This window comes from Taudactylus pleione, unplaced genomic scaffold (assembly GCF_031769625.1).
Source record: "Taudactylus pleione unplaced genomic scaffold, aTauple2 ptg000710l, whole genome shotgun sequence".
Classification (NCBI taxonomy): domain Eukaryota; kingdom Metazoa; phylum Chordata; class Amphibia; order Anura; family Myobatrachidae; genus Taudactylus; species Taudactylus pleione.
The window spans coordinates 1242949-1257451 of NW_028285112.1; the positions used below are offsets into that span (position 1 = coordinate 1242949).

The 14503-nt window shown below is 40.1% G+C and overlaps 1 protein-coding gene and 1 pseudogene across 3 annotated transcripts in view; both read right to left on the reverse strand.

Annotated features, from left to right (window-relative positions):
• ADGRB3 (adhesion G protein-coupled receptor B3) overlaps positions 1 to 14503 on the reverse strand; it is a 926819-nt gene that overhangs the window by 575520 nt on the left and 336796 nt on the right. The window lies entirely within an intron of this gene.
• Positions 7597 to 7714, reverse strand: LOC148477517 (5S ribosomal RNA; annotated as a pseudogene).

A 14503-nucleotide genomic window follows, 5' to 3' on the forward strand; every position in this document is an offset into this window, starting at 1 on the left:
TAATGTAAGACGGTACTAAGTAGGGAATTCAACTAGATGCGATAAGCCGCTTTTCTGCGAAAAATGGCCTATTGTGCGAATTTGGACTTATCGTGTGAATTCTCCATAACGTTTGCCCCAAAAAGTTTTCATCCACCTACTGAGTAGGTGAAAAGATGTGCAAAACCCCTATTATTGGGGGCTATAATAGTTGGGACTTGGTCCAGAACAATACGTACACCCTCCTTAATGACTAATTAGGAAAACAAATATAATTAGCTTAGTTTGGTCAATAATGGCATGTCATTTTTGGGTGGAAAAAGTGCAAAGTGGAAGAAATTGGGTTAATTGATGTGGGACAGGTATATTGGTGCGCTATATGAATGGGACAGGTGTTTTTAAGATTGCAGGTGGGCATTAGAGGCATTTTTTGAAGGATATGAAAAGTGTCTTTAAATTACACAAACAAGTACTTATAGGCATTTTTATGCACCCCCCAATTTAAAAAGAATATTTATTTTGCAAAAAAACAAACACTTACTGTTCCTTCAATCATTATTTGAATGTTTAGAAATATACATAAAACAGCCATTTGACACAATTTAAGAACTCCAAATGCCACTAATAAACTTCAATATTGTTATCCTATATCACTTTTTTTGGTGGTACAGGCAGATTAACCCATTAGCACATAGACTTATCACCTGTAAATGAAGGAAGATTTTTTGCTTGAATGCTGCTTTGCAACTTTTTGGATGGAATTGCATGAAAAATAAGTGTGGTCATAGGTGCAGCAATAAGCAGAATTTACACGCAAAGGATGCAAAAACTTTGCACACTAAATATTACTGCATTATAGCTTCTAATTGAATTCCCCTCTAAACCTCTTTCTCTTTAACAATGGAGAAAAGAACCTACTGGTAGAAGGGGTTAAAAACAGGCATCCGTATTGTGGGGCTTAATATCATTGTTATCTGCAAAAAGGGGCATTTCATCTACATTTTTATTGAAATAAGTTCTCCTTAGTTTATATGTCCTTGTTTGAACATAAGACATTTTTCATTTTTTGCAACGAATATATATTTTAAGATGCTCCATTATATACGTATGTACGTATGTATGCAGGGCTGGCTCTAGGCACGTTCCACCTGAGAGGACGCACAAGGGCGCCACCCAGAGTGAGCGCACTGATTTTCAGCCGCCTTTTTACTGTCTGACAGCAGCTTGGCCCTAACTGCCACTCTGGCTGTCTTTATGAAAAATTCTGTCTGCTCACCCTGCTTCCTTTGGCTTTAGGACACACCCACCCGCAGCCACCATAAACTAAGCCACCAGTCAGGCAGTCAGGATTCGGTAGTGCTGTGCTGGGTGGAGATAGTGTGACATCACGTGCCGTCCCTGCCCGCGCAGTCTCTGACTCCAGCGGGTGGCAGCAGTGGAGTGTACCATTACTAGTAGCTGGGCTCTAGCTACTGTATAAGACAAAAACATGCAAAAACAAAAACAACAAAACAAACAAGACATAAACATGCAAAGTCCCAAATAAATGATGAGAATGGCGGAGTACGGGTACAAGGAGAGTTAGATGTACTAAGCCTTGTAGAGAGATATAGTGTAAACTGACAGTTAGAGACTAATTGGTTGGTACTTTATCTCTCTCCACTTTATCTCTTTCTAAGGCTTAGTACATCTACCCTTCAATCCCTTAAAGAAATGTATCCATACATGGATCTTACTCAGCTGTAATATTTACTCCAAACATGCAGATTCTTCAGCTCTGCAGTCCACTGCCGCTATCACAGAATGATATGCAAAAAGACCCCGTAGTGGTTCTGTTACCTCCATTGAGAGATCTTTAGAACAGTCCACAGACACTGTATGGCACAAAAACACATCTGTCCAGCATTAAACATAAGTGTTACAAAATGTCCCCTAAATCCAATTACATCTAATTTACTAAATTTTTCAGGACACTGTAATTAGATTAGTTTGGTCAATAATAACATGTCATTTTTGGGTGGAAAAAGCGCAAAGTGGAGGAAATTGGGTTAATTGATGTGGGACAGGTATATTGGGGTGCTATATGAATGGGACAGGTGTTTTTAAGATTGCAGGTGGGCATTAGAGGCATATTTGGAAGGCTATGAAAAGTGTCTTTAAATTACACAAACAAGTACTTATAGGCATTTTTATGCACCCCCAAATTTAAAAAGAATATTTATTTTGCAAAAAAACAAACACTTACTGTTCCTTCAATCATTATTTGAATGTTTAGAAATATGCATAAAACAGCCATTTAACACAATTTAAGAAACCCAAATGCCACTAATAAACATCAATATTGTCATCCTATATCACTTTGATTTTTTGGGGGTACAGGCACATTTTCCCATTTTCACCTAGACTTATCACCTGCAAATGAAGGAAGATTTTTTGCTCAAATGCTGCTTTGCCACTTTTTGGATGGAATTGCATGAAAAATAAGTGTGGTCATAGGTGCAGCAATAAGCAGAATTTGCACGCAAAGGATGCAAAAACTTTGCACACTAAATATTACTGCATTATAGCTCCTAATTGAATTCCCTTCTAAACCACTTCTTATCTTTAACCATGGAGAAAAAAACCTACTGGAAGAAGGGGTTAAAAACAGGCACCCGTATTGTGGGGCTTAATATCATTGTTATCTGCAAAAAGGGGCATTTCATCTACATTTTTATTGAAATAAGTTCTCCTTAGTTTATATGTCCTTCTTTGAACAAAAGACATTTTTCGTTTTTTACAACAAATATATATTTTAAGATGCTCCATTATCTACGTAAGTACGTATGTATGCAGGGCTGGCTCTAGGCACGTTCCACCTGAGAGGATGCACAACGGCACCACCCAGAGTGAGCGTGCCGATTTTCAGCCACCATTTTCCCTGTCTGACAGCAGCTTGGCCCTAACTGCCACTCTGGCTGTCTTTAAGAAAAATTCTGTCTGCTCACCCTGCTTCCTTTGGCTTTAGGACACACCCACCCGCAGCCACCCTATACTAAGCCACCAGTCAGGCAGTCAGGATTCGGTAGTGCTGTGCTGGGTGGAAATAGTGTGACATCACGTGCCATCGCTGCCCGCGCAGTCTCTGACTCCAGCGGGTGGCAGCAGTGGAGTGTACCATTACTAGTAGCTGGGCTCTAGCTACTGTATAAGACAAAAACATGCAAAAACAAAAACAACAAAACAAACATGACAAAAACATGCAAAGTCCCAAATAAATGATGAGAATGGTGGAGTGCAGGTACAAGGAGAGTTTGATATACTAAGCCTTGTAGAGAGATATAGTGTAAACTGACAGTTAGGGACTAATTGGTTGGTACTTTATCTCTCTCCACTTTATCTCTTTCTAAGGCTTAGTACATCTACCCTTCAATCCCTTAAAGAAATGTATCCATACATGGATCTTACTCAGCTGTAATAATTACTCCAAACATGCAGATTCTTCAGCTCTGCAGTCCATTGCCGCTATCACAAAGGGATATCCAAAAAGACCCCGTAGTGGTTCTGTTACCTCCGTTGAGAGATCTTTAGAACAGTCCACAGACACTATATGGCACAAAAACACATCTGTCCAGCATTAAACATAAGTGTTACAAAATGTCCCCTAAATCCAATGACATCTAATTTCCTAAATTTTGCAGGACACTTTAATTAGCTTAGTTTGGTCAATAATAACATGTAATTTTTGGGTGGAAAAAGTGCAAAGTGGAGGAAATTGGGTTAATTGATGTGAGACAGGTATATTGGGGCGCTATATGAATGGGACAGGTGTTTTTAAGATTGCAGGTGGGTATTAGAGGCATATTTGGAAGGCTATGAAAAGTGTCTTTAAATTACACAAACAAGTACTTATAGGCATTTTTATGCACCCCCAATTTAAAAAGAATATTTATTTTGCAAAAAAACAAACACTTACTGTTCCTTCAATCATTATTTGCATAACACAGCCATTTAACACAATTTAAGAAACCCAAATGCCACTAATAAACATCAATATTGTTATCCTATATCTCTTTGTTTTTTTGGGCGTACAGGCAGATTTTCCCATTTTCACCTAGACTTATCGCCTGTAAATGAAGGAAGATTTTTTGCTTGAATGCTGCTTTGCCACTTTTTGGATGGAATTGCATGAAAAATAAGTGTGGTCATAGGTTGTGGGGCTTAATATCATTGTTATCTGCAAAGGGGCGTTTCATCTACATTTTTATCGAAATAAGTTCTTCTTAGTTTATATGTCCTTGTTTGAATATAAGACATTTTTGTTTTTTTGCAACGAATATATATATATTTTATGATGCTCGATTTATGTACGTATGAATGCAGGGCCGGTTCTAGGCACGCTCCACCTGAGAGGCCGCACAAGGGCACCACCCACAGTGGGCGTGACGATTTTCATCCGCCATTTTCCCTGTCTGACAGCAGCTTGGCCCTAACCTCCACTCTGGCTGTCTTTAAGAAAAATTCCGTCTGCTCACCCTGCTTCTTTTGGCTTTAGGACACACCCACCCGCAGCCACCCTATACTAAGCCACCAGTCAGGCAGTCAGGATTCGGTAGTGCTGTGCTGGAAAAGTGGACTGATAGTGTGACATCACGTGCCATCCCTGCCCGTGCAGTCTCTGACTCCAGCGGATGATAGTAGTGGAGTGTACAGTTACTAGTGGCTGGGCTCTAGCTACTGTATAGTGGTTGTAAATGGCTGCTGCTAGCTGATGGGCTGAGAGTGGCTGAGGCATACTTGCCTATTTTTGAAAAAAACATTTCAGGGAGACTGTGAAAGCAACAACTATAAGCGTGGTGGAAAAGTGGACTGTAGTGCTAAATCTGAGAGGCACGTCATAAAAGTAACTGACATCCAAATGTAAATGAACCCCAAAGCATTTCTATTATTACAGAGGGATGAGGCTTTTATGTAGGCTTTTACTGTCAAATTATATTTTTATCTGTTGTAGCAGATTTTATTAAACTGTCAATATATATACTATATGTGTAGTTTAAATGGGTCTTGACCCCTTATTACCATGCCAGGGTTATACAAATTGTCTTTATTATAAGCGCAGTTCCACACTTCATTTTTTTCTTTTTTTGTATAGTTCATAGAATACACTTAATAGAAATAAAGCTGAGAATTTTCTTGAATGGTACAATATATGAAATAATATAATGTAATATTGTGCACTATGTAAGAATAGTCTCAGTTAGTAAGATCTACTTGTTGATGAAAACACACTGATACGTAACAGAAAATGCATGTAGCCATAGGGATCATTGTTCCTTATAACCAATACAGAGAAATTATAGTAATGATCCCATTTAAATGTATATATCTCTGTTTTTTTTATAACCACTACATAATGGGGGTAAGGCAGTGGCGGAATTAGCGAGGGTGCAGCCGGTGGCTTGCACTGAGGCCCACTGTGGTGCAAGGGCCCATAGCCGCTGCACCCACCTCCAGTGTCCCCTGGGCCCCACAGTATTTAAGTGTAGTGCAGACCACAGTAACAAAGACACCGCCACCAGCGGCGGCAGTGTGTTTGTTATAGCAGCCAATGAGAGTCAGACAGACTCTCATTGGCTGCTGAGTATACGAAGGGAGCTGGCTGGAGCTAACTCATGAGCTTCACCTTCTGGCTCCCCCCACAGCGGGTGATGAAAGAGCTGTCATGACGTTTCTCCCATAGTGCAGAGTGGGCTGGGTGGAGCAGACAGTGGCGGTCAACGGCAGGAGCGGGGATTCAGGAAAGTAGTGTGTTTTTTTGTGTGTAAGGGGCACTGACATTGGCACTGCATGGGGAGGCGCTACTGGGGGCACTGTATAGGGGGGGTGGCCGCTACTAGGGGCACTGTATGAGGGGGCCACTACTGGGGGCACTGTATAGAGGGGGTGGATGCTACTGGGGCACTGTGTAGGGGGAACTACTACTGGGTGCAATGCATAGGGGGGACTACTACTGCAGGCAATGCATAGGGGGGACTACTACTGGGGGCACTGCATAGGGGGGCCCAAAGCATATTCTTGCACCTGGGCCCACCACTTTCTAGTTCCGCCATTGGGGTAAGGTGCAATCTTTAGGGAGTCAGGGAGATTGCTACTATTTCAGGGAGTAAGTATGGGCTGAACAGCACTATGTGTGACCACAGTGAGCAGGTGGAGTGTGTATGATTGTGTGTATTTTAAGGTGAAATATAGATGTGATCCATCCAACCAGGTCACATCTATATTTCAGATTAAAATATGCTCCATGACCAGTAAAGAATACATACATTTGAATTTAGAGGACAATGTATGTTTTCTTTTCCTGCATAGAAGTTTTGTTTTTCCTGTAAATTAATTTATTTTATTAAAACATAGGAAATATATTAATTATTAAAACATAGGAAATATATTAATTTTTGTTCAGTTAACTATAGGGGGGGCTCTTCAACATTTCTCGAACAGGGTGCTTGTAGATCTGGATCCGGCCCTGTATGTATGCCTGGCTTAACAAAATTTAGGTCATGCTAATACCTTAAAATAGCACTTATGTAAGTATGTAATACACAGCAACTGAGATTTCCATGTAGTGTACAAATAAGACTTTTTATAATTAAATCCTCATTTAATTATAAAAACAATTATTTTCTATTTATGTAACAAGTGATCAACTGTATCACAGATTAATATAGCTAAAGAGAAACTTGATTATTAAATCTTACTTAATTTACATGAAAAATATCCTTTTAATGAGAATAGCCAGTAACTATCTGCAGCCTAAGCAAACTGCAGGTCAGTCCTGTCTAACAGCTTTAGCATCTAAATAGCAGACTATTTCTCTTTTGTTAATTCAGTGACTTTAATTTCTAGAAATGTTCCCAAATTTCTGCTTAAAATGGCAAACTGTCTACCAGGCGTTTCCGCTAGACTGCAGAGAGTAGATAGCATGCACTGAGACTTAAGCGGAAAAGATAAGAGAACAATACTCTTGGGTCACTGGAAGATCTCTGTACAATATTGCAAGTGTCAAGAAGCTGTTGATTGGAAATGGTGCATAAACTGTGCTGACATTTCCAGATACAGTGTGTACCTTAGCAATAATATGAAGTGCTGATGTTAAATAGTATTTACATAACCAGTGTTATGGGTAGAAGTGGGTAATTGGTCATTCTATGCTATTATATCATGTATCAGCTGAAAAGCAAAAAAAAAAAAGTAATATATGTTTGTTTTATTTGATTTTCAAATCACTCATTATTTAGTGTCGTACCATACAAAGAGAGGAAAGTAGGGCTAGTTGTTGGGGCACACTTAGAAAAATATAATAAAATATAACTTTTATTGAATATAAATAGATAAAATATAAGGTACCAAAATCCCCCGAAAAAAGACGAAACTATAAAGATATATAAATATATAAAGATCTAATAAGATCCTGAGGTGATCCTCTGGTGAAATACTTAACAATTAGTAATCATTCCAATGGGTATGATATTTTTTGTCAAGAAAGGTAAAGATGTTTTAATCATAAATTGGATATACGAATAAAGATATGGTTCGTGGTGCTCTGACTGACATCCTTGGGGTCCCCAATTATTCCTCTTTAATCTACGGCACCTGGTATTCCCTGGGGGTCTCCCTTCCAAGTACTAACCAGGCCTATCACCTTTTAGCTTCCAAGATCAGACGAGATTGGGCATTTTGGTGATGTATGGCTGTAGTAATAGTCATTTGAGGAAGGGTAGAATACCCCTACCTAGGTCAGAGCAGAGACACAACCAAATGATGTATGTAGGACTAGTACAATGAGAAGTCCATTTTTATTATAAAAATCGTGTACCAAAAAAGTTTATGCATGAGCATAATTTCATTGTTACACTTATAATTTGTGTGTCAACATTGTCGAAATAAACCGTACTGACAAAGTAGGTGTTTTCTTGATATATAATTATTGTAACAAGAAAGTGTAACAAAATGCCTTTTAATCCTAGTAGGATTTCTGCAATAATTGGATGTAACGCATATGTACAAATGACATCCCCTATGTAGCTCACTCTGAGTAATAATAGAGTATCGCAAAATAAAGACTCTCAGTTGGTCAAAGATGTCATAAAAATATCACAGTAATAAAGTTATTTGGTATGTATGGATCACGGATAGTCTGTTATTAATGAGCTGATAAATTAGGGTCCACATACATTTGCACAAGAAGATATAAAATTAGCTCCAGGGTAATTCTGAAGCACAAGTATCTTGAAGGGAACCTTTCAGTCTCAGTGTTACAGTTTCCTCATGTACTTCTGTAGCAGAATAATCCGCTGTTAGAATGTACAATGAGTTAATAGAATGGGATTCACATACAATACACAAAAAACATATAACATAAAATAAGCTCCAAGGGGAGTTACAGGAGCAGATATATATCTTGAAAAAATGAACCCTTTTATCTCAATGTTTCAGTTTCCTAATATACATCCATACTAAGTGGTCCATTCATTTAGTAAGGTACACAGGAGGGAGAGTGAGGTTACAAGGCAGCAATTAGTATGCTACTCATTAAGGAAAATATGTATCATATGCGATCACCAATGTCATAATATTCATATGGATGCTATGCATACAACTTGATCTGCAAGTAAGGGGAACAATTTATGAGACTGCCAATCTCAGTACATATGCATAGTGCTATGCCCCCCTAAATAAAGTATAACTCCTGCAGTGGAAAGACGTCCCAACAATTTGGGAATGAAGATCTATGCAGCAGGAAATAGTATACCTGCTCCAATATTCGAGCCCATGTAAATAGATATAAAGCCTTCTTGGCTACCAACAAACATCAATTGGAAACACATGAAGTTTTTCGAGACCTTTACTTACAGTACCTAGAAGCATATTACATTTGCACCCCTCCTACCGACCAAACAGAGAGGGAAAGCTCAGCAGCAAAAGTTTTTTTCAATAAGCTTTATTTAAAGTTATCTGACATCATAGTGGTCTCAACTTCTGTTACAACTAAGAGACTGTTATGTTTGGTGTAAATATATATATATATATATATATATATATACGACAGGCTCAATCCACGGCGCTCGACCATCTGGGGTGCCCTTGGTATGTGACCACACCATCTACATAAAAAATATCATACAAACTCGGCACTCACATGCTTTTCAAACTGCAACTCCTTTGAACATAGGGAATGTTGGTTCCAACATTCCCCATGTTCAAAGGAGTTGCAGTTTGAAAAGCATGTGAGTGCCGAGTTTGTATGATATTTTTTATATATATATATATATATATATATATATATATATATATATATGTGTGTAAAAGGCCTCTGTTTCTTCCAGCTGCTCTATCTCACCCCAAAACTGATCCACCCCCCTTGCTCTGTCCCGCCCCCATACTTACCTCTGTTTCTTCCATCTGTTCTGTTTTGTATCCCATTCTGCCCCACACCACCACCACTCCACCCCTTTGCTCTGTCCCACCCCCAAACCTATTGTGTTCCTGGCAGCACATTCCTCTTTCTATCCTGCTAGGCTAATGTCTATTCAGTTTCCCTAGGAGAGGGAGCAATTGGGGTGCACGCATGTTGGACATGGGACAGACTTTTTAGTAAATTAGCATATATGTTTTTATGCATTTATCTTGTTTGACCACCCTGACAACTTTCATATGGATAAGTGTAGTTTGAAAAAAGTGGCACTGTCAAATGGATGAAAAACATATTATTTATTTCAATGTTTTGGGGAACGAATCCCCTTCATCAGAACGCACAAAAATTACATTGCAAAGTGCTCACTTTAAATCCCCAAACAGAGAATTTATTTATGACTCACTGTACACAGGGCCAGACGTGAATATATTCATGACTCTTTTAGTATTAAAAGAGTCATGCATTAGCTAACACATAACTACTATCTATTTGACAGTAAGTTTTATATCCAAAACTCTGGTTGTGCGATGGAGTCCTGTGTGGCCCCATCGTACACCAATGCTTACATATATGGTATTGAATTTGATCTGTTTTTTTAACAATCCATCAGAAAAACATTTTGCTTTCAAACACTTTAGATACATTAATGATGTATTGATTATTTGGACAGGAAAGGCTGATTCCTTTCATGTACTGTACTATTAGAAACACACAATACATAACACATTCCTGTAAAACTTACCTTTACCTTGCATGAGACTGATATACATTTCTTAGATGTGCATATTATTCAGGGCAATGGGCTACAGAATGTAACACATTGTTACATCATGATAGTTTCCATCCCAAACCCACAGTGAGAGGACTCCCTTATTCGCAATTGAAACATATTAGGAGAATTACTAGTGATCTGATAGAAACATAACAGAAACTCAATACAATGATGGATAAATTAATAGCCAGAGGCTACCCTTGCAAATAACTTTTAGAGGCTAAAAGAAAGGAACTTACATTAGACAGAGAGAGTATTCTAAAACCTGTCAACAAACAAGTAAGGCAAGATTTATTTCCATGCTTAGCCAATATAGAACAAAAAGTATTCACATTAAGAAAAAGTTTAAACAATTTTGGCCCATAATTGAAACAGTTGTCGATCATCAATTAATAATAAAAAAAAATCTACCTAGCTACATTAGGAGTTGCAACATAAAATACTATGTGATAAGAACAGACGTTTCAGGTTTATATTCTACAAGCATAACCCATTTCCTGCATTTGATCAGACAGTATCTCTTTATATATGTTCCTAATTTCTCTGTATATATTGTTCTAAGAAAGTTATTTCTGCACCCAATCCATTATGGGGTGGGTTCCATACACTCACTGTCAGATCTCTTGAAAATGACTTAACTTATAGTAAACTACAGTAGCTGAAGTACCCGGCATTGCCTGGGTTTAAATCTTCAAGTTATTAAGTTACCAATGAGTTGGATGCAACTGCCAACATTTTATAAATAATTAGCAACTCTTCAAACAAACCCATGAAGAAAGATCTGCCCGGTGCACTCAGCTATGAGGTCCGACTGGGACCCCAACCACTCCATTAGGCATCCCAGACCAATTGTCACACCTAAGTTTTCATCCAAATCCATCCAGTGGAAGGCCAAGAACAGGCTCCCCAGGTCAAAGTTCTGCTACACATACACCAATGGGTGGTCCGACCAGATCCTAATCTTTTCTTTATTAAGTTAGGAATCCCAGACCAATTGTAGGCATCCCAGACCAATTGTAGGCATCCCAGACCAATTTCCGCCCCTCTGTGAAGTTTTCATCCAAATCCATCCAGTGGAAGACCCAGAACAGGCTCCCCTGGTAAAAGTTCTGCCCAGCGTACACCAACGGGAGGTCCGACCGGGACCCTAACCCCCCAAAAACCTTGCCAGGATCCAACTGGGCCACCTCATGTTAATTTCACCTCGTGAAATTTTCATCCAAATCCATCCAATGGAGGGCCCAGAACAGGCCCCCCTGGCCACAGTTCTACCCAGCGTACACCAATGGGAGGTCTGACTGGGACCTAATCTTCAAGTTGTTAAGTTAGGCATCCCAGACCAAATGCCACCCTTCTGTAAAATTTTGTCCAAATCCATCCAGCGGAAGGACCATAACAGGCTCAAAACAGGGGGGTGGATGGGACCTCAACTCCCTAGTATATATTCTGGGATCCAATGTTACCACTCTGTGAAGTTTTCATCCAAATTATGAGATGTTGTCCCAATCCATTCAGTGGAAGGCCCAGAACAGGTTCCCTGAGTCAAAGTTCTGCCTGGTGCACTCTGCTGTGAGGTCCAACTGTGACCCCAACCACTACATTAGGCATCCCAGACCCCGAAGTTTTCATTCAAATCAGTCCAGTGGAAGTCCAAGAACAGGCTCTCCAGGTCAAAGTTCTGTGCAGAGTCCCTGGGTCAAAGTTCTGCCCATCATCAACCCCATAGTATGTCTTCAGGGATCCAATGTTACAACTCTGTAAAGTTTTCATCCAAATTAATTCAGTGGAAGGCTCATAACAGCTCTGCCCAGCGTACACTAACGGTAGGTCTGACCAGGAACCTAACCACCCTAAAACTTGGCCAGGATCCATCTGGACCACCTCACATTGGTTTCATCCCAATTGGCGCAGGGGTGTCCGAATGCATAACTGGACAGTCAGACAAAAAAACAGACCTTTATATATAAGATATGTTTATGCAGGATGCTTAGAACTTTACTACAGTTTGACCATATTTAGGTACATTTTTAATATTGCTATTATGCATATATAAATATATATATATATATATATATATATGAATCTGTATGAACATGTTGTTCTTATGCAGTCCAGATCCCAGTATCTATTTAATGTTATTTATATACTGTATATTATTATATAATGTTGTTTATTCATTTCTAAATGGTGTCCGATTTTTAAGCGGTCCATATTTCTATACAGAGAGCGTCACCATGACAACATAGCGTCAGTTTTTGTTTATGTTGATTGCACCAGATGCCTTCCAGGTGTCGTCACCCTTTGTGCACTGGAACTTTCTTGCACTGGGTCCCATGCACCGGAAGCTGGTATGGCATTCAAGCGCAACAAGTATGGGGAAATTCTTTGTTTAGGGATAAAAGGCGAGCACTTTGCAATGTAATTTTTAAGTGTCCTGGCAAAGAGTATTTGTTCCCAGAAATGTTGAAATACAGTAAATACCATGTTTTTCCTCCATTTGACAGTCTCCAAGTGCCTCCTTCTTACAGCATACCTCCTAAGAAGGGCACCGGAGCAAGTATCTCGATTTGAATATATTTTTTTGATATAACGTTTCATAATTATTGGGTATTTTTCTAATTTATATTTATGTATAATTTGGCTCAATTTTCTATTATGTAGCTTGTTGTAGGTGTTAATACCATATAGGGGATATCTGGAAGATGAAATTAGCCCCCTTTCATATCTATAAAATAAGTGGAAAAATGTGTGTGTCTGTCTATCTGTTTGTTCTTTATGCACAGCCAAAGATTTGTACCTAGCTCCACCAAATTAGGCATGGTGGTGTAGTTTGACCAGGAATAGGTTTTTGCCTAGGTTGAACCTCGTCAGGGCCACACACTGTTGCGCAATCCCAAAACGAGACACTCCTAAATTACACAGGTTCTGGGGCTGAGGAGCTGGCTTCATACACACTGTCACACTCTGATCTCTTCCAAAGTGCCGTATTATATCACATTTCCAACAGCCGCATATATGAAATACAGAGTTAGCAAGCCCTCTGTGTTTGCATATTAAACTTTTACATTAATCAGTTTGCATTATTAGCATTTCACTCACTGTCTGTTATGATACACCCGGATGAATACTCGCGAGACCCTTTGGCCAGGTCATCGGCTGTTCTCGATGTGTAGAAGACTGACTGCAGCTATACTAGCTGTACTGGATACAAATTGGGGAACCAGCTATTCAGTACACAGGCTGGAGTCAAAGCAGGGCCAGCTATTCAGAACACAGGCTGGAGTTGTAACAGGGCCAGCTGTTCAGGACAGGCTGGAGTAGCAGGGCCAGCTTTTCAGGACACAAGCTGGAATTGTAGCAAGGCCAGTTTTTCAGGACACAGGCTGGAGTTGTAGCAGGGCCAGCTATTCAGGACACAAGCTGGAGTTGTAGCAGGGCCAGCTATTCAGGACATAAGTTGGAGTTGTAGCAGGATCAGCTATTCAATACACAAGCTGGAGTTGTAGCCAGGCCAGCTATTCAGTAACTGGAACCAACAGGACCACTGGCAGACAGAAAAACAGCAGCACCAGGAACATGGACCAGAGGTTCATGCTACAGACATAAGCTTAGACCGGCAGTGTCTGGAAGGGCTGACTGTAAGATACAGGGGAGAGGAGCCAATCCAGAGGTGAGCCCAGAAAGCCCCCTTGATAACAAACTCTGTACAGCTGGAGCACTGCATGTCTCCCTTGACCAGCCCCTGATAGCCCACAACCCCCCACAGCTGCCAGGAATCCTGGTTGCCTAGCAACCAGCGGGGAGCCACTAGCAAGAAGTTTTGTGACATCTTAGTCATCTAGCAATGACTTGGTCCAGAGGAAGAGACGAGCGGCGGCAGCTCGTTACACTGTCTCATCTTACAGCAGCCACTCCAGGGGTCTTAGCAGAGTGCCTGGCAGGCTCAAAAGCATATCAGCACTCAATACATTCAGACTGTGACAGAGAGCATAATCAATCCACAATCTTTGATGCTGCCAAAGCTTACCATACAGAGATTACAAACAGCAGGGGAGATTGATCACAGCCATACAGTGTCACTGCATGCAGGCCCCCTTCTGTCTGGGAATGGAACTACAGTCCCAGCATTTTCCCCCTAATGGCAGCCCTGCTAGACATGGTCTTCATTGTTGGTCTGCAGAGTGACATGAGGCAGTGAATCAACTGCAGATACAGTGACTGATATCAAGCAGATTCCCGGTTATCGGAAATCTGCACATGCATCTGACCCATACTACACTTGTGGAATCCTGCACACAATC